Raw genomic sequence first — 25,616 nt, forward strand, 5'->3', positions numbered from 1 at the left:
CCGTAGAGGGGAAGGCCGGAGGCCTAGAACGGCTGGTCTGAGCTAGGAGCTGAGAGAGCGGCCCTGGGCATCCTTAGGCGGGGAAATGGTCCACTTCGGAGGGTAGCTTGAGATGTAGAGAGAATGTAAGTTGTAGAATCTTAAAAAATATTTTAAAAAATTTTAAAAAAATATTATGTATGCTAGCGTTCGTTGTAGTGGTTACATGCCGTCAGATCATGCCAACTTACGGCGTGCCTGCCCTTGACAACCCTGATCAGCTCTTGTGAACATCCTTACATTTCTATCCTACCCGTTTTCCCCTTTGCAAGGGGGTCAGTGTGGCTCACATACAACAACCCTGTGAGGTAGGTTAGGCTGAGAGCAACCCCAACCCTTACTCTTGACCCTTGCAAACCTGGATCCAGGCAGTTGTAAATACCTCTCTGAAGGAGGGGCTGGTCCTGTCTCCTTTAAAAGGGGCAGTGATTAGATCCCTCCTGAAGAAGGCAACCCTGGACCTAGAAGATAGTAATAACTATACAGCGCTGGCAAACATTCCTTTCTTGGGCACAGTGCTTGAGTGGGTCGTGGCCAGGTAGCTCCAGGCACTATTGGAGGGTAAGGATCATCTGTATCCATTTCAGTCCCAGTTTTAGGCCCAGTTTGGGACTGAAGCTGCCTTTGTCACCCTGTGGGATGACCTCTGCCAGGAAAAAGACATGGGGAGAGCATCCCTGTTGGTTTTCCTGGACCTGTCAGCAACTTTTGACACCATCCACCATGGTATCCTTCTGGATAGGCTGGTTGGGCTAGAAGTTGGCAGTGCAGCTTTGCAATGGTTCTGCTCCTACCTGACCAGCCGATTCCTCTCTGGAGTGATGGACTGGATGGGGTAAATAACTTGAAGATTAATCCAGACAAGATGGAGGTGCTATTGGTAGGAAGAATCCTGAACCAGAGGGGTGCTATCTGCCGTATTCTGGATGGGGCTACACTCCCCCTAAGGGCTGGAGTGTGAGCTTGGGGGTGTTCCTGGACTTGGAACTGTTCCTGGAGTTTAGGTGACATCTGTAGTCAGGAAGCGTCTTCCATTAACTTTAGTTGATTTACTGTGTCCCTATCTGGACAGGCAGAACCTAGCATTAGTAATCCATGCACTGATAACTGCATGTTTAGACTACTGCGCTTTCCATGGGGCTGCCCTTGAAAATGGTCTGGAAACTTAAGTTGGTACAGAATGGAGCAGCTTGTCTACTCATGGGGACAGGTAGATACAAACATATCTATCTAGTGCTATATCACCGGCACTGGTTACCAGTTGAAGTCTGGGCACGCTTTAAGGTGCTTACACTAACATATAAAGACCTAAATGGTATACGGCCTGGATATCTAAAGGAATACCTTTTCCCAAATACACCTACCTGGACCCTTAGATCATCTACAGAGGACCTTTTCCATGAGCCACCCCGGAAGGAAGTGTAGAGGGTGGCTACAAAGGGAAGGGCCTTCTTGGCTGTGGCACCCCACTTGTGGAATCAGCTCCCCAGGGAAATGCACCTGGCACCAATGCCAGGTACATTCCACTATTTTAATTGTAGACTTTCTAGTTTTATATTGACTTTTAAACTGTCTGGTACATGTGGAATAGTTGTTATTATTTATTGTCCTGTGTTGTTGTAGTATAGGAAAAAAATTATTGGACAGATGTTTTTATTGCAGGCGAATCTGTTTTAAATTGTTGCAGTTGCTGGAATTTGTATATTTTAATGATATTGTGAAAACAGCTTTGAGAGCATTATGCTAATCAAACAGTATAAATGTTTTAAATAAATAGTAGAGAGTACTCCAAGGCACAAGCCATTTTCATAGGTCCACAGGTCCTTGACTATTGGTGCAGAATCTCCTTTATCATGGAAAGGCTGATGCTCCAAAAGAAAATCACATTCCATCCATTTATTGTGGCTTACCATCCTGCTGCCCTTAATTACTAGGACATAGTAAAAGATATTCAGCCATTTATATCCTATTGTGCTCATTTAGTGGAAGCCATTAATTCTTCCCCATGTATGGCATTAAAAAAAACCCCACTCAATTTGCATAAAGTGTAGTTAAACAGTAACTGCACTTAAGATATTTGCAGCCCAGGATCACAGCAATGTAAATCAGCATGTTGCATTACCTGCACTCATCTTGAAAAGGCTTTTTTTAGGAGCAAAGGTACTAATAAACCCATGGTATCAAATAAGCAGTAATACACACTCTTGCCTAAAATGCTTTGCTAAATTGGATGTAAAAGAAAAATAGATACCATGTGCAATATGTAGGGAAAATCACAACAGAGTTAAGAACAAGATCCCATAACCACAAATCTGTGATTTTTACAAACAAGAAACAGAAAACTAGAGCTGCCTGTTGTAGGAAAAGTTAAGGCACTTCCACACAGTTTCTCAGGTATACAGTTGTGTCTAGCTGAGCAAATGAAGGACACAGTCAAGCGTCACAGAAAGGAAAGCTTTAGATCTGCGTTTGTTGTTATGTGCTGTTAAGTTATCTGACTTGTAGCAACCCTTTGAATGAAGACCTTCCTCCATGTCCTGTCCGTGACAGCCCAGCTCAGCTCTTGCACACTCAAGGCTGTGGGTTCCTTTATGAGATCATTTCACCTCTTATTTGGTCTTCCTCTTCTATGGCTGCTGCTTTTTCCCACTTCTTTTCTTCTTAGCTCATTCATTTCCCCACATTCAAAATGGCGCTCTTGGTATCCAGTGGACACCACAGCTACTGAGGAGGGGAAAGCTGAATCTTCATTAAGCAATGTATTTTGAAATTAGTCTATCTTTCTTACATATTTTAACTTAAGATAGACTTTAGCCCTAGAAAATCCAAAGCCAGTGTGTGTATAAAATATTTACTCACACAAATATAAATACTATACATTCCCCCCAAAAAGGCAAAGCTATGGAAACCCGGTGCACCTCCCCCTCTCTTCTGCAGGGGAAGTATACAAGTGACTGAATATGTACAAGCGATCTCTGTTACAGCCAAACCATTTTCTGGCTATAAAGGCCCTAAACCGGCTCTTATCTCTGGTTGTTTATGCTTTCGAGCTGTGAATCTGAACTTGAAATAACCCTTAACTGAGGGGAGCTGTTAGCATCCCGCTCTTCACTTTCCAACCAGCACCAGTAGCAGGGTTGCTTCTGATGGAGTGAGTGTATAGATCTGCATGGCCTGTGTGAATTCTGCTGAGCAGTTCTGACAGGCATCTTATTGCTGCAGTTAAAATTGCTGCCCTGGATCCGGCCTGCTGTTGCCCCGTTCTCTGGGCAATGGGGGTATTTCCGTGCCTGTCAGCTGCAAGACTGGTGTGTACTTATTTATTTATTTAGAATTTTTGTGTGCCGTCCCATTCTCTTGAGCCTCAGGACGGCTTACATGCAATAAATAAACACAATACAAATAGTGCACATAAAATCAAGATTCATCCTGGCTGCAAATTAAAAAACCTATAGATGATATTAAAAATGGTTAAAATATTGTTTAAATGAAAAGGTCTTAGCCTGGCTCCGAAAAACAAATAATGACGGTGCCAGGCAGACCTCTCTGGGGAGCATTCTTCTTGCGCCTACTGGGGCAAATAGGTCACGATCCACATTTTGGTAGAGACAGGCAGGGTTGATAAATGACAATACCATCCTGTGGGCAAATGCATCCAACTGGCTGGCTTCATTTGGAAGACGCAGTTCAGATCCTCTGGCACACAATTCAGGGCTCACTGCTCTGGGTGCATGATATCCTGAGGGCTTTAGAACGATCATCCTAGGGCAACAGGATCTGAACCTTTGTTGCTGAGACAAGCCCTACCTGTGTGCATGTCTGCCTGGCACATGCCGTGACTCTCTTACCTACAGACCTGCCTCTCTTGTAATGAGAAGGCGCTATGGGTAAATGCACCCCACAGCAGGGGTGGGTTGTTGGGGTGGTTTACAAGCCACCGAGAGCCCATGTGCTTTTTAAAGGTTGCTGATGGCTTAGTGACCACCCCAACAAGCTGCCTCACCAGGTTCGTATGGAAGGACCAGTGCAGCCCAGCACAGCTGAAATGTTCAAAATGGTTCCTGCCACAATAGCAACAGGCTCACAGGGGAAAGTCAACAACATAGTGGTCACTCTTTGCTTGCCAACTGGGCCAGTCTTCCCTGGAGTATATTGAAGAAGTTGAACTGGATGGAGACCTTCTGATTGACAACAGATAACAGGACTTCTTCACACAGCCAGAGTTGAACTATGGAATTCACTTCCGTGGGATATTTTATTTATTTATTTATTTAAAACATTTTTATGCCTCCCCCATCGCAACAAAGCCTCGGGGCGGCTCACAGCAAGAACTATATATAGTCGATATAGTGACTGCCACCAATTTAGATAGCTTTAAAAGAGCATTGGACCAATTCATAGAGGTGAAGGTTATCTAGTGCTATTCATCTTGATCTTGCAGTCCAGAAATAAAGTGATAAATTTCACTAGGTTGTATGGCAATAACAAGCATGAATCATGTGTGGAAAAACAAGAACATCAGCTTGGCAACCAAGTGCAGATTGGTCAAAGTGATCACTTTTCCTATTGCAGCCTACGGTTGTGAAAGTTGGTCAATGAAAAAGCTAGACAAGAGGAAAATGGACTTGTTCGAACTGTGTTGGCGGAGACTCCTGTGCATTCGATGCACAGCAGGAGTCACAAACAAGCAACAACCAGATGCATACCCAGCCGGCAAGATAACAAAACTGAGACTCATGGATTTTGGCCACGTTATGCAATCAAGCTCCTTAGAAAAAGATTTAATGCTTGGAATGCTTAGCGGCAAGAGAAAACCAGGTCACCAAGGAGCACGGTGGTGAGAGTCCCTCCAAGAGGATGTGGGCCAGAGCATCGTTCAGCTGAAAGAGGTGGCATGGGATCAGAAAGTGTGGCGAGATTCGGCCCATGGGATCACTTAGTCAGACATGACTGAATAGCTGAATAACATTCATCTTGATGGCTCTGTGCTCCTTCCAGTATCTGAGGCAGGTGCTGGGGAACATGGGTGCTGCACTCATGTCCTGCTTGTGGGTTTCCCATGAGCAGCTGGTTGGCAACTGTGTGAAGAGAATGCTGGGCTAAATATTCCCCGCTCTGATTCAGCAGTTATTGCTCTTAGGTTCTTGTCAAGCCATGCTTTCTTTTCTTTAACTTGTCCAACAAGTTAACTATAGTACCGAGCAGGAATGGTCTCTTATCTAGGCATACTCCAACTTGTACTGAACATGTATCTTGAATCATTTCATTTTGCCGCTCATGTTAATACAGTTTCATTCATGAAACAAGATAGAAGGAAGATAAAGCTAGATAGATGCTGTTGGATTTCCAGTTTCCCTGCTCTGTTTTATGTTCTTGTGAGTTATGTCCTACAGACTGAATTTGCTCACAATTTGTAGCAGTTATTTTTTTTTAAATGTTTTCAGGTGGTCAATTATAGAACTTAATCAAGTTGCAGTGTGAGATCATGGATTCTCAGGAAATGAAATACCAACATATACACAGGTATTGTCCCATCAAGGCAGTGTAAGGACAGAACATTAAATAGGGCAGGAAAGTGGAGGGACCCTAGAAAGGGGAAGTGTGTGCATTTGTTTCAAAAGTGCCCTTTGCAAAGATCCATTAGTTCCCCAGCAGTCTAGACTGCCCTGCAGCTTACAGGAAACAGATGTCTGGCTGTTTAGCCAAGTCAGAGCTAGCAAAAGATACTTCTGTCCACACGTGTCAAATGTATCTTTTTGTATCTAAGTTATGTTGGTAAGTAGGCAAGGCCATGCACTTTCAAGAATGCTTCTCTTATGAAACAGTCTGCTCCATGGCCAGAAATATGTGTTATCAGGTGGTCAAGAGATTATCAGGTGGTTAACACCTCAAATTACAAATCTCAGCATTCAGTTATAAAACATAGGCACTCTCAACCTGATTCCAGTCGTGCGAAGAAATCTTTTATTTATTTATTCATTAAAACATTTCTATGCCGCCCCATTCGCCAAAGCCTCGGGGCGGCTCACAGCATAAAATTAAAATACAAGAAGTAACAATATAAAACCAGAACCAACCCATGAAGAGGACCGATGTTTTGTCCCTGGGCTGTGAACTGTGGCCTGTTGTAGTTAACAAACCATGGTTGACACCACCATGAACCACTGCTCGATGATAACCCGTGCTCAGCCCCAGCACGTGGGTTTTATCCCGTGTTCTGATCCTTGCCCTTCAGCGCGCACCCTCCTCCCCACGCCGTCGTAGGCGAGAGCAACGCCGCTCCCTCCTCCCGTCCAGAGGGGGCGGCCGAGCGCGCTCAGGGTCCCTCTGGCAAGGAGAGCAACGGACTCCCGCCCGCGCTCTCTTCCCTCTCCCGCCGCGTGTGGGGCGGAGCCTTCCGAAGTGTCAGTGAGTACCAGGGAGAGCGCCCCCCCCTCACCGTCCTCGCGAGCGCGCGCGCGCATCCTCCTCAGGCGGCCATTTTGGCGACCGATTCTCCAGCCTCGGCGCGGGCGGAGCAACAAGTTCCCCGCCCAGGCGTTCTGCAAAGCAGCCGTGAGGAGGAGAGGAGGAGGAAATGGCGGCCGTAGCCGCCGCGCGTCTGGGCTGAGGCGGTGAAGACCCGAGAGGCCCGATCCCGAGGCGGGAACGCGCCCCCTTCCGTCGATCCCCCCTTTCCCTCCTCTTCGGTGAGTAAAGGATGCCGGCGGCCCGGCGCTTCGGGCCTGGCTGGGCAGTGGTGGAGGTGGCGCGGGCGCGGAAGCGGTGCAACTGCGGCCGGGCGGGCGGAGCGGCCTTGAGCCCTTGGCGAAGCGCGGCCCCCGACATCTTGCGGGGCGAAAGGCGGAAAAGCTCCGCGCAAACCGGCGGTGAAGCCATAATCGGATGGCGTCAAAATGCTCCGTGACGTCGCAGCGGCCCGCCCCGTCGAGGCGCCTGGAAATTTGAGGGGAGCCCGGAGAAATCTTGGGGGCTCTTGGTAGCGCGTGAGGGAAGCGGGGAAAGAGGAACTTGGCGGCTGCCTGGGCCTTCCGGGCGGTGGTAGGAGGCCTGGTCGGGTAGGTGAGAGGCCCAGGCCAAGCCCAGCCATCTGTGGATTCCTGATCCATTCCCTTGCGCCCTTTGTGCGGTAGGAAAGGAAAGAAATTTAATTCGGACGCGCCTTCCTTTTCTGTAGTAATAATCTGGGTGTGACTTGGAATTACTGGTGTCTTTGATTTAGAAATAGGACGTGGTTCTTGGCTTGCTTACCAGGCTCCTTATCGGCCCCCTTTCCCCACGGTTTCCAATTCGTGAGCCTCATGGAAATACCAACTTTGAATGTGTGACTTAAACATCATTTTGCAGTAACGCTTTCTAGGTTTTTCTTTTTAAACAATCCGTTGTCAATGCAGTCCTGTTCATGTCTACCCAGAAGTTAACCCTATTGTCTTTAGCGGGACTTAAGTGTTTGCATGCTTGAGGCTATATATTTACTGGCATTAAGCCTCATTGAATTAACTGGGACTTGTGAGTAGACAAAGGATTGTATTTCCAACTGTTTGTTGTTTTGTCCTTTTGCCTGTTGTCTATTTTTTAAAAATCCACAAGCCTTGTTCAGTTGTCGTTAGCCCCCTCCCTTTTACCCCAAACAATCTCTGCTGGGTCTTGCCAATTACCATGGAGGCCTGTTACCGTTTCAGTGGCTAAACATGGACGCGTCTCCACTTCCCCCACCAAACAGTTTGCACCTAAGTTTGCTCTCTAATTCTGAGAGAATGGTTGTTCAGGGGCAAACTGCACGTGGTTTCTGTGCTCAGCCTTAACAGTCGGTATGTGGTTGGTGAAGGTCCCAACTCAAATATTTCAAATACATCAAATATTTCAATTTAAGTTTTATGTTATAAGAAACATACACTATTTTAGTAATAGAATATATAAGGCAGATTATATTGTATTCATAAAACGTTTGAAAGGGAAAAACTTTCACAAAACTGAACATGTTAACAATATTACGATACATGGCTGAATACATGTATGCAGTTCATTTCAAAAACTAAATCCTTAGTGTGTTTAGAAGTGCACTAGACCTTGATAGTTTATACACACAAGTAATAGTTTTATTAAGAATATATACCGCCTCGAATTTATAAAATAGTTTAATGTTTGTGTAACTATTTTCCAGGTTATTGTGTGCAACTAATGGATATTATTTGTAGAATTATATTCCACCTTTCTATCCATAAATATGACCAGAGGCAGATATTACATTTTCTTTTATATAGAAATTTGCTAACTCAAAAAAAGTTGTCAGATTGCATCTATAAGCTAGATCTATAAGTATTGCATCGTCCACATTGAAGCATTACAAATAATACAGTGTATGGCCACAGCAGCGGGGTCATATGGGAATCTTTCATTGGGCAATTCCATAGTTGTGCTGCTGTGATCAAATAAGGAGACTCACTGATGTTCATTGCTTTCCCATTTAAGATACTTCTCCCCATTTTGTAACTGGCAAAATGTTCTCAAATGTTTTTCTATTAGAATTAAATGCTTAAGACAGAATAGTTTCCTCTAGTAAACTGGTATTAATTTTTAACATTAAACTTTCCAGATGTTCTAGCTGTTGATATACTAGTGCACCTTGGAAGTAAGAATAGAAATATGTAATTCATTTTGAGGGATATGGGAAATTAATAGTATAGATGTAACAGTGATAGCTATTTAAGTTTTGTCTTGAGAGCTACATAACATATTTATATTGCAATTCACAACTGTGATTTCTTAAAAATGCTCACATAATAGACAGCAAGTAACACCTGTGCTCATATAATCCATTCACATGTAACATCAATTGCCATGTTAAACATCTCACCAATTTGTGTAGCTTTGCAGGAGTGAGTGAACTGCTTCCTGCCTGCTTTCTATTTCTGATCTGAATCATCTCTCTGAAACAACCCAAAGATAAAACATGGGTTAAAATACTGGAGTGTTTGGACTTATGCGACTGGGACGGCATATAAAAACTGCAGATAAATAAATAAACCCACCCTAAACTTAGTTCCCATGTCCTGACAATAACCACAGGAAGGGACATTCCTGAGTTGTTCAAGAAAATGGAAGCAAGCAGGTAGGAACCAGCTTAGACTCATGCATGTAAACAACCCCCCTCCCCCAGTATGTTTGTTAACCATTGATCATATGAACACAGTGAGAGAGACACTCCCTGTTTTACACAACTTGTTAACTCACACTATGGTTGAGTATAGGTTCAGACTGGTTATTGTTGAAGCAACATAACTTGTTATTCGTTCAACAGTGACAAAACACAAGTTCTCTTCATGGGTTGTTCATGGTTAACAAACCATGGGTTCTTCAGATGGTTGGGTTCAGAGGAACAGTAGTTCGTGGTTCAACAGTTAGCCCTTGGATGAGGGTTATTATGTTATCTGAACCCAACCATTAGCATGTAAAACAGAATCAGAAACAAGGGTGTTGTTTGATACACAGAGTATAAGAACGGGTGCAGCATTGTTAAGCCGTTTAGCTTTATGTGTTTTTCAGCAATTTCATAAACATAGCACAGTGATACCTCCTTTGCTTCACTTTGGGAGAAGACAAAGAGATTGTTGAATTTATGATGTTCTAGGGAACAGTCCTGTGCTCTTTGGTACTGTGCTTCTGATTTCCCTTTCTGCAGTCGGAGAAAGAAGTTTTAGTTATTGGGGTGTAACTCCAGGGAAGTCAGTGCTTGCCTGTGTAGCTATGGAAACATCATTGTTGACCTGCACTTGGTGTTCTGCAGGTATTAGGGGTGAAAGCAGGATATTCTAGGAAAGTATCAGGAGAGGGCATCCCAAAGCCCTTATCCCCAAACAGGATCCGAAGCCTTGTATAGGTAGTTTCTTCCAATCTAGTAGGAGGAGAGTGGAAAGCATTTTGTTTTGTTTTGTTTTTTAATTTCAGTCCTCCCCCTCCCCACTACATCCCAGCCTAGGTGCTGTGAACTGCCAGGGGGGTATTAATTGCTTCACTGTGGTTCCCTCCTTACATCCACTTAGGATTGCCCTGTCTGGATTTTACTATACACATTTATCTGAAAGTTATTCTTTGAACTCAGTGAGACTTTGAACAGATGTGCACTGGATTGTACTGCTTTGTCATTTCCTTAATGTGAGGACAATTCTGCTATAATTAAATAGATGTTTTGCTCCCTGGGAAGAGGATTGGGACTTTGATCAGAGATATGTATTTTGATTTCATTAGTAGATTGAGTGTTGAAACTGTTTTTAAAGGTAAACTTTAGATAAGTTGGGCAGATAATTGTACGTGGGAGTTAATGTAATATTTTCTTGCTTACAAAAGCAAGTTAATCTCTTCAATGTCATGTTGCCTAATGTATAGTAGATGATTAAAACTGAAGTAAGGGTAAAACAGTCTTAGTTGTTTAAAAGGTATTTTGAATGATAGGATATATGATAGGTGCATTGTAGTAACTTTTCTTAGTGCATTGTCTCACTAATGCATTTTTTCTGATTACTACTTCACTTGCAGTCTCTGCTTTTTCACCTTTGTGAAAAGTGTAGGGTCTTTATATTTTAACTTTAACAACTGGTGGTATCTGACTCTGCTGTAATAGAGTATGAAAACTGGTATGTATGCAGTACACTGCACTTTGTTTTGAGCTAATGGAACAGAAAATATTTTGAGTTGCTGGTTTCCCTGCTATAGTTGTATCTTTTAAATCAGGATATTAAAATCTGGATGTTTTGGATATAAAACATTTTAGAACCTAAGATGCCAAACTGGAGAAGTGAATACATTCGGTTCAAGCCATCCAATCCTTGTTGATGAAACTCCTAATTCAAGAACAAATCATACCCACAAACAATCCAAAGTGCCAGTGTTTGGACACTACACAAACTCAGAAATGCAGCATTCCCACGATTCATGGATTAATTAACTTGCAGTTTGCTGCCAGATGCTACTGTTACATGTGAACAGCCTCCATGTGTTGGTTGTGTAAAATCTCACCTTTGATTTTTCCTTCCCTAGTGGATGGTAGAGTTATGGTCTGTGCCATCATATGATACCCTACCATGATGTAGTATGTCAGCCTGAAGTTGCCTAGGTTTCTCTGAGCTTAAGACCTTATCAGAGAAAGAGTACCAAGGGTATATGAGACCCTTTCCAGCAGGACATCCATAAGATATATTCATCATTTTGGAATTTAATTATGGAATTTTGAAGGTTACCTGACCCCTTTTCCCCCTAGAGTTTTGTAATTCCCCAGAGCCCCTGGAGTTAGGAAATAGGCTACTTTTTATGCAACTGCTGGCATAATTTGGTAGTGTGCAGCTTTGCACAATAATAATATTTACATTTTTAGAGAAATAGTCCTTATTCTGAATGACTGTGATTGCTCTTTCAGATGGAAGGTTTGCACTAACACACCTTCCCCAGCTTGGTGGCCTTCAAATGTTTTGCACTTCAGCTTCCATCACAATCATCTAGCATTGCTGAGGGTCAGTAATGCTGGTAGTTGTAGTCATAAACATCAGGAGGACACCAGGATGGGGAAGGCTGCATTGAACAAACTTCTGGACATGTTGGCTTTTCATGAGCAGGGAAGAGAAACCATGTTATAGGCTGAGATTCTTGAGCTACTTAATCTGGCATTTTATATACATTTGAGATGCATGGAGCATAATGAAAATTAATCTCAGGCATGTTTCGGTTCATGGGTTTTTTTTTTGTTTGTTTTGATACAGCCATTGTCTAAAGCTTGAATTTCTATCTAAAGATGTGTTTGTTGAACTCTGGGGACTTTCCCCAACATTAACTAGTGCTGTGTATATAAAACACCCTTTTGGATGCACACCTTAACTTGGTAGAGGGGTTTGAGAGTGTCAGAGAAGCTGAAAACAATGCCTCCAGGAGGCCAGACTCTCTCACTAACTTGGTTTCATAGGAGGAGACTCGAGGCAGAATGAGCCAAGCTGAGACACCAGACTAAGATGCAGCTACCCTTTTCAGGAGTTACAGCCACAGCAGAAGAGAATGGATATTTCAAATGGTGATGGGAGCAGTGAAACTCTTGAAAGGCAGCTGCTGGGCAGCAGTGGTAGTTGAAGGTGTCATTGGTGGAGGATCTTTCACACACAGTGACAGCTCAAACTAGCTTTCACTGGTACTGCGCAGAAGAACACAATGGTAAAACACTTCTGAATATTCTTACCTTGTGAATCATATGAACCAATGCAAGAGGAAACAAAATATAGTGCCAGAAGATGAGACTCCTTGTCAGAAGGCAGTTGGTCATCTACTGGAGAAGAACAAAGGACAAGTACACATAGCCCTGTCACTAAGAACACTAGATCACAGCTAAAGGAAAGTCAAGTGGTTGACATGCACAGAAGTGAAAGGAAAGCTCAGTGAGGCACAGCACATGCAATTGGAATGTGGACCATGATAAGTATGACTGAAGGCAAACTGGAAACCATAAAGCAAGAATTGTAACAGTTAAACATCACAGTACTTGGTGTGAGTGAACTACAGTGGACTGGGATGGGAAATTTTCAGTTAGACATGAAGTGTTTTACTCTGGAAGTGACAAACTCAGAAGAAATACCAAGGCAAGATGTAACACAGGTAATAGGGAGCTATAATGCAAAGTCTGATCACATAGAAACAGTGAGTCAGAAGGGGGCTTCTGAGCCATCTAGTCTGACCCCTGGTTCCAGCCAGCTCCACTGATGGACATGCCTGCCATGTGCATGTCCATAAATACCCTCACCAATGGGGCTTCAGCCACCTCCCATGAAGCCTATTCCATACCTTAGGGGTCCTAACTGTCAGTACTTCCTGGCATCCAAATTGAGCCTTGGTTCCCTGAGCTTTGCTCCCTTGGAAAAGCTTCCCTTCTCCACATGGGAAAACAGGTCATGCCCCACCTCTGCATAACACCCCCTCACATACCTATATGTTGCCAGCAGTTTCTCTCAGAGTCTTCTCCAGGCTGGAAAGACCCAATTCCCTCCATCTCACCTCATAAAGCTTCCCCTGCAATCTGCCCACCATCCTTGTGGCCCTACCCTGCACTGATTCCAACCTGGCTGTAACCTTCCTGTAATGTGGAGCTCAGGATGGAACACAGTACTCTGGTTGCAGGTACACCAACGTAGTATAGAGTGGCAGTAATACCAGGATTCTCTGAAAACTTATCAACATAACCATTATTCTAGAATACACTGAAGGATGCTGAAGAAGAAATGAAAACATTTCATGTAGCCATCCAAGAGGAAATCGATAACGCACTAAACCAAGACGTATTAATAATCATAGGTAACAAGAATGAAAAAGAAACAAAGAATCTGAAGTTGTGGAAAAATTTGTCCTCAGTGTCAGAAGCAATGCAGGAGAAAACTCACAGAATTTTGTGAGGCCAACAATTGGTTTATTGGAAATGGCTATGTCAAGCAATTGATAAGAGGACTGCACATAGACATCACCAGATGACCAATAGGGAAATCAGATAATATCATTGGAATGAAGAGTTGGAAAAACTGCTGAAACTAGACCAGGAACAGTTTGTGATAAAGGTGATAAACTCCTAATATCAGTAAACCTGATAAAATAATCACCAGCAGAAGCATAGTGCCTACTTCAGTAACATCCCTGAGAAATTTAAGGTCCACATGAACAGATGTGCATTACTGAATCTAAATTGACCATGAACCAGAAGAAGTGTAGAGTGAAAACAAACTGTGAAAGGGAAGAATGGCAAAACAATTCCTGTTACATAAAAGTAAAAGCCTACATGAATGACAGAAAAACTCACAGTTAAGGGCAGACAAGAGACAAAAGCAAATGGTGACAGAAACAGGTTGAGAATTTTAAATGCTTTTTTCTCAGTTAATATTGTGTGAAATCAAGAAGAAGAATTATTATTACAATGATCAGTGCACGAAAATAGAGGAGAACACCAAAAGAGGAAAAACAAAGTACCTATTCTAGTAGATCAAAGAAATAAAAGATAAATTCAAATCTAGACTAGGACTGCTGAAAAATAAACAGGGTAGCATAGTATCAGACCAGAATAAATAAAGAGAAGGTGGAAACAATATACAGAAAAGCTATACAAATGGGATGAAAGGATGGCACACTCCTTCGAAGAGGAATCCTGTGAGGAAGATCCTGCAGTATTAGTGAAGAGAAAGTTGCAGTCAAGTATTTGGGAGGAACAAAGCCGCTATTTATGGGATGCTGGTAGAACTATTCCAACCTGTTGAGACTGAATCAGTTGGTGGTGACAAGAATATGCCAAAAATAGGAAAACAAATAGGTTTGGAAGCCATCCCATTTCCTAAGAAAGAATATGCTATGGAGTGCAACCTCTATAAGTAACTTGCACTAATTTTCCTTTCAAGCAAAGCAGTGCATAAGGTGGTGCATCAAAGAATTTTATTCTGTATAAAGGACGAATTGCCTGATGTTCAAGCTGGATTCCATAACGGAAGAGGTCATATAATTGGAGCTCTTGGCTGTTGGAGCTCACCAGATAATTTCAAAGATCAGTCTGTGCTTTTTAGTCTATAGCAGAGTCTTTGTGTCGCCCACAAGAAGTTAGGGATGGTGCTGAAAGAAATGGGCATGCTTTAGCATATGATTTTCCCAATTCATAACCTATGTATGAAGTGAAGGTGCATCAAGACAAGCAGCTGCTGTTAGGACAGAATATGGAGAAACAGAATAGTTTCCTATATGCAACAGTTTCAGACAAGGGTGTATTTTATTTCCCTGTCTAAGCAGTGCTCATAGCACATAAGGAAAACTGGATTATGATCAGAGGAAGGAGGGAAAATGGGAAGATACTTTAATAATTGAAGATAGGCACATGATATGTATTACATGCAGAAAGCAATGAATTGAAACAACTGATGAAAGTGAAACAAGTGCAAAGATAGGACTGTGGATGAACATTAACAAAATTGACATTAACAAAAATCATGACCTTTAAATGGTGATGTGGAGCGGGCAGAGCAGTTGGTGTACTGTCCCAGTTTGGATGGCAAATAACATACTACAGAGAATACCTGCTGGTAATCTTTGGTCATTATATAATATGTTTTTATGTAAAATCTTGAATGTATATAACACTGCTGAAGATCCAGAGAACTATAAAAATTAATTGAACACCTATTATATTTGATTGCTTACTGATGATCATTGATATTTATTAAGTGGCGCATACAAATTAGAAAGCATGATCTTCCGTGGAATGTATATTATCTGGAATGGGGCTGAGATGAATGTTCTCAGTATGTGTCAAAGTAAAGCAGCCTGGATGCTGGAATATACGAGTCAACAGTATCTCTCGTAGTCAACAGGAGAGATCACTTTTTGCAGCTAGATTGAAAATATTCATAGAAGGAACTCAAATGGATTGGAAGGCCACATTTTCTACCTTGCAAATTTCTCCCTGTAATTTGTAATGGTATGACCTGGGCATTCTAAAAATACATCTCATCATCCAGTTGCAATGTACAACTCAAATATATATTGGCAGTTTCTAGTCTTTTGCTGACACAGTTATTGCTAATTTAATTTCTAGTAACCAGAATAGCTTCCTCTTTTAGTCCATGAGTATTCAAGGTGATGGATAAATATATAAAGGATAAAATACAAATACAAACCCTTAAAACATATTGTAGGCCTCAAGATATGACAGAAAGCGTAGTAGTGGTTTTAACTGACAAAAGCTTAGCAGAACAAAATTGCCTCACCCAAGGCTGGTAGAGATGAAGCTAGTCTGACCTCCCTGGAAGAACACTTTAGCAGCTGGTACACAAAAGGCCCTGTTAATGATTGCTTACCAACTTTGCTTCTCTAGGAGGTGAAATATGATAAAGGTGAATTTTGGGCAGGCTTATACAATAGGAGGTGATGTTTCAGATCATTTGGCCTGAAATCATTTAGGTTTACCAAGAACCAGCACCTTATGGACATAAAAATAGCCATGCCAAATCAGACCTAGGATTCATAGAGCCCAACATTCAGTTCACACAGTCAAGTAACTGCCCATAGGAAACCTGCAAGTGGGACAGTAGTGCAACAGCACCTTCATGTCCCTGTTTCCCAGCAACTGATATGCATAGGTATTTGCCCGCCTCTGATGCTTTCAGATTTGGTTTTTATAGCAATCCAAATTGGTGCCCATCACTATATGTTGTGGAAATGAATTTTGTACTGAAGCTATGTGTTGCATGAAAACTTCCTTTTATCTCTCTTGAATTTCCCACGAATTCGCTTCATGGGATAACCTCTAGTATTACAAGAGAGGGAGAAAAATTCCTTCTTAATCCACTTTTTCCTTAGCATGCATGTACAACTCTATCATGTCTCCCCTAAGTCACCTCTCTTCTCAGTTACATGATCCCAGCATTCTAAGTATCAATGCACTATAGATAGGTATAAGGGCAATATGATTTTGGGGGGGGGGTGTTATTTTCAGTTCCTTTCCTAATTATGGCTAACACGGAATGCACCTTTTTATCAGCAGACATGTCCACTTGGTTTCTTCTAATGGCAGATAATTATAAATAAATTGAAACTTAAAGTATTCGTTCTAATACAGATCCCTCTGAGTCCCCACTGTTTATATTCTTCCTTTGGAAAAAGCCATCTATTCCCACTTACTGCTTTTTGTTCTTTAAGCAGTTAATGGTCCATAGGAGGATCCCCCCCCCACACACACACACCTTATTTCATGACTGCTTAGCTTGATTAGGTATCTTTGGTGAGGGGCTTTGCCAAAAGCCTTTTGGAAGTCAAAGCAAACCATATCTACCAGATCATTCCTTTCTATGTGCTTATTAAAGCTCTCCAAGAACTATAAATGCTTGTGAGACAGGACAATTTGCAGAAGCACTGCTAATTCTTTTTCAGTAGTGTTTTTTTAATGTGCTGTCTGGACAGTTCATTTATTTGAGTTCTTTAAGACCTCTTGGATTGTTACTATCTGGTGACATATTAACTTTCCATTAGTGAATTAGTGGTGGTAAAACATGAATCTTCATATTTTACTACCACTGTTAGCATTCATTCCTTGAACTTCCTTCCTGAAAACATTAGTTCAGGCACAGATATATCTTTTTCTGCAGTATAGGCAGATAAAAATATTCATCCAGGTACTGAACAATGTCCTTATTCTCCTTAGTACTCTTTTAACTCCATTGTTATGCAATCTTTCAAATGTCCAGCAGTAAATTGAGTTTGGCAGCAAAGTGGAAACCAGTGCAGCTTGTTCAGAGCCTGTGATATAAGGTCAGTCAAATACAGCAGGCAGAATTTTGGCCACTACATTTTGTACTAAGTGAAATTTCTGGACATTCTTCAAGTGCGGCTTCATGTAGAGTGTTTCAGTAATCTGAATGTGAGGTGACTGAAGGTCGTGGATCACTGTAGGCAGATCTGCCTTCCCTTGTAGGGGATGCAGCTAGTACACCATCCAAAGCTGGGCTGTGGCATCAACTTGCTTGCTCACAAATACAGAGAAATGGGAGTTTTTATGTTTTGCTCTGCTGTAGTGCATAGTAGTGTACCTTCTCATTTCTTGATAGTGTACTGCTAATTAAAGGAAATGATACTGGCCCCAGCAAACTGACATTTTAATGAGGAATATATACTTTTGCTGAGTTTGTTCTTGTGCCTTTCTAATGAGTGTAGTTTTCTAACTCACTTCTTTGGCTTATGACATTAGGTTTCACTTTTTGAGACGTGTGTAGGAACATGTGACAATCCCAATGGTTTCTCTTCAGATCATATAAATCTTTAGCCTTTTAGAAAACAGCAATTTCAAAATAGCCAAGGTGATGATTCTGAAAGGCACACACATTGTTCCAGAATTTCAGTATCAGGGATAGGACAAATTTGCTATCACACCTTTGAACCCAGTTTTCTGCTTTGCTGTTAGAGGTTTGAAAGTCATGCCATTTAGATAATGGATACTTAAATAGTGTTACCTAGTTGTTTATTTGCTTTATGCATGTATATGTAAATGTATATTACCTAAAGACTATATGTACCCAATGTACAATCTGAAACCAAACACTTTAAAAGTGTTAACTTTGTTATTTGTTATTTATATTATCTTTTATTATGTACATTATATTATATTTTATAACCCGCCCAGAGAGCCATTTTGACTAATGGGTGAGATAGAAGTCAAATAAATAAATAAATAAATAAATAGATTTGCTAAACTTACTGAGACATAAATTTGTCTTCTTTCATTCATTCCTCAACCACAGTGGAACATGATGCATGTCATTTCCTTGGATTGCAAGGAAGAGTCAGACCCATTGTATTACAATATAGTTGACTAGGAAATAGCTGAGAACCACCTAAAGTATAGAATACATATCTGTAACCAGTTTCTGGAACACACACAGTGGTTGTATGTCACATTTTTTCTGTATCCTTCCTTTCTATATGAAAAGGCTGTAACTGTATTTGAGAAGGCTTCTAGTGTAATTTATGTAAGAAGTAAAGCATAATTATATTTTAGAACATAAAGACGTTAAGGAAGTTTCCTAATGAGCCATCACCTGAGACGTAACCAGTTTTAAGTGACACCTATAAGCCCTTTCTTTATCTTGTCTTTCAAAGCATAGTTTATCTGGACCCCTGTCCTAAGAGGATTGACTTTAAAGCTAGTATCTAATAACTTAAGTACATGGCTTAGTTTCAGAAATTAAGACATTTAAAAGTAGCACTGTTAGAGTTAGAAGAAGGAAATAAAGTTAACAGTTAGGTTAAATTAGTTAATTGGAATGCAGCCATATAATCAAGATGTTCCTTTGTTTAGTCTTCTGCTCTTTTCAAGTGCTTTTGTTGGCAGAACATGTATGGGATCAGGCCAAGCATTTTTTAAAAATCGTATCAAACATCTGCAACCATTACAAGGGCAAAAATGAAGAATAAAAGGAGAAATGAGATTTGTAAGTTGTACAGTGTTTTGTCAAATTCCACTGAGGCTGGAGATACATTACACTGAATTAAATACAGTCAGAGTGAATATCAGAGATCATAAAATTGTGTTTTTACCCTTTTTCAAGTAGCACAGTAACCTTGCTATACTGGTGAAAGGAGTCGTGTTTTTATATACTTTGTTTACCAATGTAAATAGAGTAAGCTATTTGAAAGGCATACTGGGTCAGTTTAGTTGAAAACAATTAAAGTTCTACATGAATAAATTAACTCTCCGGTGGAGGAGACCTTCCACCAGATAGTGCATTTGGCATGCACAGCTTCAGCTCAGTTTATGAAGCTTTATACTGACCATCATTTAGCGAATTGGTGACCTAGTGTCTTCAGGCATTGCCTGATGATGAAACCAGTTTGGTCTGGTGGAGTTTTCAGGAAAGCTCTGAAGCATTGCATGCATCATGTGTAACCACGAGCAGCAAATGAACTGAGCTGGAATAAAGCAGTACAAATAATGTATAAGCTATGGTTATTTGATGCCTTTATATGAGCATGTTGTCAGGCTGGCTCATGTACATCTGTTTTGAACAGCTAGCGAAAATGAGTTGAGAGGATGGTATAATTCCATCAGGAAATTGTCACTAATATTGTTAATAAGGAATAGTATTGGTGCAACTTACCTTGGCAAAAAAGGAATATAGTGAACTCAGGTGCATAAATATGTATGAAAGAAAGAGTTGCACATGCCTTTTATCGAAGAAAAGAGGCTTTTTCATAAAGCTGCATGATGGGTGTAAATTATGGAAGCTACAAATCTGAGTAAATCTTAAGCAACTGTGGTTTTGCTATATGAAGGAGCATTATCATCCTTTGCCTATATGAATCCTTCTTATTTATAGCCTGAAAAACTAACAAACAACCTACCCTCACCTCTGAACTCACCTTCTCTCAAGTGCATGTTGTGTTCAGGATTACGTTATTTGATGTGTGAATGGCTGTGCTTTATGGCAAAGAGTTGTATGGGATAGCCATTGGATTCCTTTTATCTCTGTCAGGCTTCAGTTAACGAATTGCATACCACTAGTGGGCTGATGTCATTTTGGCGGGGCAGGTTTTGCTGTGGTTAGTGTCAGGCTTAACACTGCTGAATGAGATAGTTTAGTGATTTGGTTTCACATTCCTTCAGAGCAGTTCAGAAATGAAAATCTAGGTTCAACATACTGTTTTGTTTACTTCTGTAGTAGTTGTACATGGTTGAAATTTTGCCCCAAACCTTTCTGAAACAGTTTATCTTAAGTGTGAATGAAGAATATTTCAGAGATGGAGGTGACTATTTTTTATTTTCATGCCATACTTTGTTGCTATAATGCATAATGTTGGCTGCTAGTATCATTTGATATTCTCCACCATGGCTCTCTGTGGCCTGCACCTCTTCCACTGCTGAATACATTGCAGAAATTGCTATGGTGGCGAAAAGGAGGAATTTCATTGGAAAATGAGGAATGCAGGGAGCATGCATTATCTTTGGAAGCAAGATCTCACAGAAGAATTTTGGGGAGCATTATTCTGCATGAAAACAAAGAACATGCTCCATGCATGCTTGTCTTCATGCAAAATTACAACTTTGCCAGTGCAAAGTTTCCTTTGTAAATAAAGGCATTCCTGAGCTAGTCTCATTTGATTTTATTTAGCCATATATTTAAAGCTTGCTATTATATTTGCTCTTTTTACAGAAATTTCTTACAAAGTACAGATCAAACAAGGGACCGTAACTATGTGACAGTCACTTTCTAGGGAAAGTTGTTACAAACTCCCAGGTGATTTTGGATAGGATCCTTAGCAGTTATAAATTGTCTTATCCATGTATCAAAACTGCAGGCAAGCTTCTTAGCATTCCTCATCATTTTTGCATATTTAATCCCATTAATCTAAAAAGGAGTAAGCATGCTAAACTAGATGCTGACATGTAGGTGGGTCTCATTGTGTGAAGGAACAAGGCTGTCATGCAAAATACTGCTCTATTGAATTCACATAGGTTGTTGGCAGGAGGAGCAGATTTATTTAAGTAGTTTTATGAGTGGAATTTATTCTCTCCACCTATTACCTTTTTCATTAGACCAATTGTTTTAAAAATCAGTTGTTCTGAGAACATCCGGTCATTGTAGATCTAAGTTGACATACTTCTGCTTCCAGCTTGAAGGTGGAAGTGTGTGGATGGGACTTGCCTTTGCTTTGTGATGGCCATGTTCCTTACCATCTTTCCATGCAAAACCCTACATCCTCATTTCCCATGTAACTGAAATGAAGGCATATTGGATTGGTACAATCCAGCCAACTCAAATCCAGCCTCCAGTTTTCTGAACTGGATGTTGCAGAAAGTTGTGGTATGTTGACTTGGTTCTGTACCTGGGCAGTGTGGAGGTACAGACCTTCACAGTCACTCTATACCTTTGGTTTGGATAGTTCCACAACCTGGCTCTCAACTCCAAGTTGGAATGATGAAGCAGCAGCTTGTCAGCTTGGTACTGCAGAGCTGAACTCTTAGAGAAAGGTAGTGCCAACTCAAAATGAATTTCCATCAACCTTTCTAGTTTGGAAATAAATTGGATCTAGATCTAAACCTAGATTTGGCATTGCAAGTGCCACTTCTGTGCTCCAGAAGTAGAGTTGTGAACATAGTACAGATTTTTTTCTGCCCACCTAATGAGCATTGTGAAGTCAGGTATGGTCCTAGTGACGACCAGTTTTGTGATGACCACCAATAGTAGCCAACATGTGTGGTCCTCAGGCACTTTATTTCCTTTAATGAACTGTGCTTCTCTTCCCATTTACAACAATCCTGCAAGCTGTGCACTGGACCTATACTTTCATGTTGTGTGTGTCTATAAAGTTTAATACAGACAATAGATACTTGCTAATATTCAGAAGAGTTTTAAGCAGCAATTCAGGACATAAACAATTTGCTGGCATTTGTAATATGTTTATGAGGGAAAAAATGCTACCCAGACAAGTAGTGGAACATTGACAACTGTTATGGTATTTTATCTATGACAGAATATAAAAATAGGTTATCAGGGAAGTTCACATAAATTAATTTAATTAAAATAATAGTATTTTCATTCTTGCTATGGCTTTGTGTTTAAGTTATGATACACTTAATGATCAACCTTAAGTTATAATTTCATTTTAATCCATAGGATCACCATTTGAGAAGCTAGGTTTATTCTAGCAATTGCTTTCTTTTAAAGTCCCTTTTGCAAATCAGAAAAGCAAATAGGTATTGACAATTTTAGAATGTTTATTGCTTTATACAGCATAGCCAGACCTTGATGTAATAAAATACCAAATAATCTTACCTGAAAGATTTCCTGTGATTGTACTATAAATACTCACTTTAATTATTTTCTTCAAATGTGTTATTAATGCTGTATTAACTACAAGATTACAGTAGCCTGATAAATTTTGATGGCGATGCTACTATCAAGGTCTAGGCAGTGAGCTGATGTTGATGTTTAATACAGTCACTTTTCTCCCTTTTTGCATAGAAAGATTTAAGAGTCATGTAGGACAATCTAATATTTTTGTTGCATTACGTTAAAGAATAAGAATTCTGATGTAAATTGTTCAGATTCCAAATAATTACGGCCTGATCAGTCTATCCAATTATTGTGTTGTGTTTCTTCAATGCACGTATACTCTGTCCTGTATGGCAAACTATTGTTAAAACGGGGTGGGGGGGGCTTTTTTATTTGCTTCTTGTGGGGCAAAATAAGGCAAGTTCTGCTGGATATGCCTAAAGTAGCTCTCTGTATCTCAGGCACAGTGTTTGTAGTTTCTGCAAAATGCCTAACACTTAAAAGACTTCACATGCTTTTTATATGTGATGCCTACAGGATTGAAAAAAAGAAAACATTAAGGCTAAAATAAGATTTTTAAAAATTCAGCGATTACTCTAAAATTTAAATAGGTTTCAGATAAAGCTGCATTTAATAAAACTATGGAATAGCGTGGAATTTTCACCATCTTAATTCATGGCTCTCCATAAAATATAAGGAATTTTTAACCCAAAAGTGAGGAAATGTGCAGTCTGGCTTGTATTTTTTCAATTACAGAGTTGGTACTATTCACTGATTAATGGATTACTAGGATTCAGAAGGTGCTATCTCAAGAGCATCACCACTAAGCTGTCCTGGGTGACCTGTGCTCTTGTACTTACGCTGTCTTACTGACTGAGCTTTGCAGTGTTTGAGCTGAATCCAGTATTACTCAGTGCCCCCTCCCATCAACACTGGCATTTTCCCCAGCCTTCTGGAGTAGAACTAAAGTGCTGCAAGAGGGAAGAGGAAATTAATTCACCAGAACCACCAGCTAGACACATCTCTTTGGCTAAATTATACTTCTGTGTGAGTGGACTACCTCATCCTCTCTTCTCCCTCTGGAACCAATATGTGGAGCCGTGGAGATGGAGGAGGTACCTGTTCCAGCAGTGTTTTCTAGCCCACTGTGGTATGGCACAGTTGAATGTAAGGGTTGCTTCTCAAGTGGTATGTTGCATATCAGCAAAAAAGCATGACATTTACCCTGTGAAAAGAAAGTTCTGAGCAGGCCTTCTACTGATATTGCTTAGAGCTCTTATGCGTGCATGGAAGAAAAAGATTAATTTCAAAACTCCCTTTTCTTCCCCTGCCTCAATCCCTGTCCAAGTATTTTATTTAATACTAATGATTTATATCTCATCCTCCCAGTGTTTTCATACCATCTAGGGAGTCTAGGGAGTCATTTAAGATCAATTATTTGAAAAATCCATGTAAATGCTAATATGATAAAATGCCAGATTCAGGAGATGGCAAAAATATGTGATGGGAAATTAACTAATACAACAAAATCCTGCAAGAATTTGTTTTAACCATCTGAGAGATCATGATGAGAGAGAGAACTAATTGAGCCCTACCTAGCAAAGAGTTGTACAATTTTGGGATAATCTGTGAGAATACCAGTATCTAATTTAGTGCTAATTTTATACTATATAGATCATGATCAAAGGTTTTGAAATTCTTTGCAAACAAGTGGATTGGCATTTTTATGGAACCTTTTTAGTTTCACTATTCTGGATTGTTGTTGTGAGGATAAGAGAGGAGGAGGAGAATTATGTAAGCCGCCTTAAATTCCTTGAAAGGAAAAAAGGTGAGAAATAATAACAAATAATTTTATGTGGTAAGCAGCCTTGGTGATTTGGAGTGAAAGTTGATCACATTTTATTCATTTCAGGAAAAAAACATGAATTACACATAAATAACACATGACGGTTTAATTTTTTGTTCAAATTTGTAATTTTAGGATCAGTTGTTATAAATTGCTCCATGTATTTTTAAGCATTTATTGCTTGTCAGCTGCTCTAAGCATGCTGCACTAGTAGAGGCAGGTGGGAAATGCGGATTGACCGAGCCTGCAAATCTCTTTTGCTTAATCCTTCGATAATTTACCCCCAGTGGTGCCATCACATCCTGTATCTCTTGATACTTAGGGTGTTTCATTAAATTTTGAATCTGGTTCTACAGAAATAAATAAATCCACTTCCATTTGATTTCATTGTTTAATAGCTCTTTGCATAGATTATACATGTATTATGTACTTTGGCCAGGTTCTAAGTGCTGTATAGGGAATTTCATAAAGTATAGCAAGACTTCAGGTTTTTCTTTAGATTGAGTCTCCTATACCCCACAAGCCTGGTGAACTCAGGTGGTCTTTAGAAATCAGCTGCACTCCAAAGAGGCAGATGGATTCATATGCAAAACATTGTGTGTGTACCCATGTGCATTTTGTAGTAGGCATTAAAACAGTCAAGATGTGAAGGATAGAATATAGGGAGATTTGTGGCTTATCATAAAGTGTGCAATCAGGTCACCAAATTTGATACTTCAAAGTCTAATTTCAGTATTTCTATCTGGTAATGCTGGAATTGGCAGCATTTACAGTCATATACTACGTATAAAGGGGATGGGGGTCATGGGCATCCCCATAAGCTCAGTAATTCCCAGCACCCTACATGCCTTGCTGTCTGATCCACAAAGCTTTGAATGGCTTTGTAAGAGTATTTACCAAACACTCATATCCTGTCTTACCAGGTCTGATAGCCAAATTATGGGGATGTAGAGCTACAATATCCATTCTGTATAGAGTCCTCCTGTGTAAAATGGTACATAATGGGAGCCCTTCTGGTGTATAAGAGTACATGGTTGCCTTGACCAGATCCAATCTATACCCACCTACCATGTATATGTGAACTTAAACAGTCAGGGTACCTCACTGCTACACTGTCTTGGCTACAGAAGAGATAGGCAACACATATTCCCTTCACTGTGGTTTGGTTTAGAATAAGCAAGAATAGCTGCATTTTGGATATTTTGGAGTGTCCTGTGATGGCCTGCCATTACTAATATGTATATTCATAAGCAGGTGCACATAGAACAAGGAGGGGAAAGATTATGAACACACAACTCTGGTAAAATTTTTCAATAGTAATGCTACTGTGACATTACTGTTAAAATCTTTGATAACATTTTTTATATTTAAGATTTAAACTTTTAGATACAGTTTTGGAGCATTCC

General features: G+C 40.5%; 1 protein-coding gene across 2 annotated transcripts in view; it reads left to right on the forward strand.

Annotated features, from left to right (window-relative positions):
• The first annotated feature begins 5 nt into the window (after positions 1–5).
• Positions 6–25,616, forward strand: part of DIDO1 (death inducer-obliterator 1) — an 85,847-nt gene continuing 60,236 nt past the window's right edge. Inside the window, exon 1 of one of the 2 annotated variants that reach the window (XM_044455528.1) lies at positions 6–125. The gene's annotated coding sequence lies outside the window, so the exon portion shown is untranslated. Of the gene's footprint in view, positions 126–6,540; positions 6,729–25,616 lie in introns of those variants that run through there. The other variant, XM_044455527.1, reaches the window with a different exon arrangement.

This window comes from Varanus komodoensis, unplaced genomic scaffold (genome assembly GCF_004798865.1).
Source record: "Varanus komodoensis strain SLA01 unplaced genomic scaffold, ASM479886v1 scaffold8, whole genome shotgun sequence".
Lineage (NCBI taxonomy): Eukaryota > Metazoa > Chordata > Lepidosauria > Squamata > Varanidae > Varanus > Varanus komodoensis.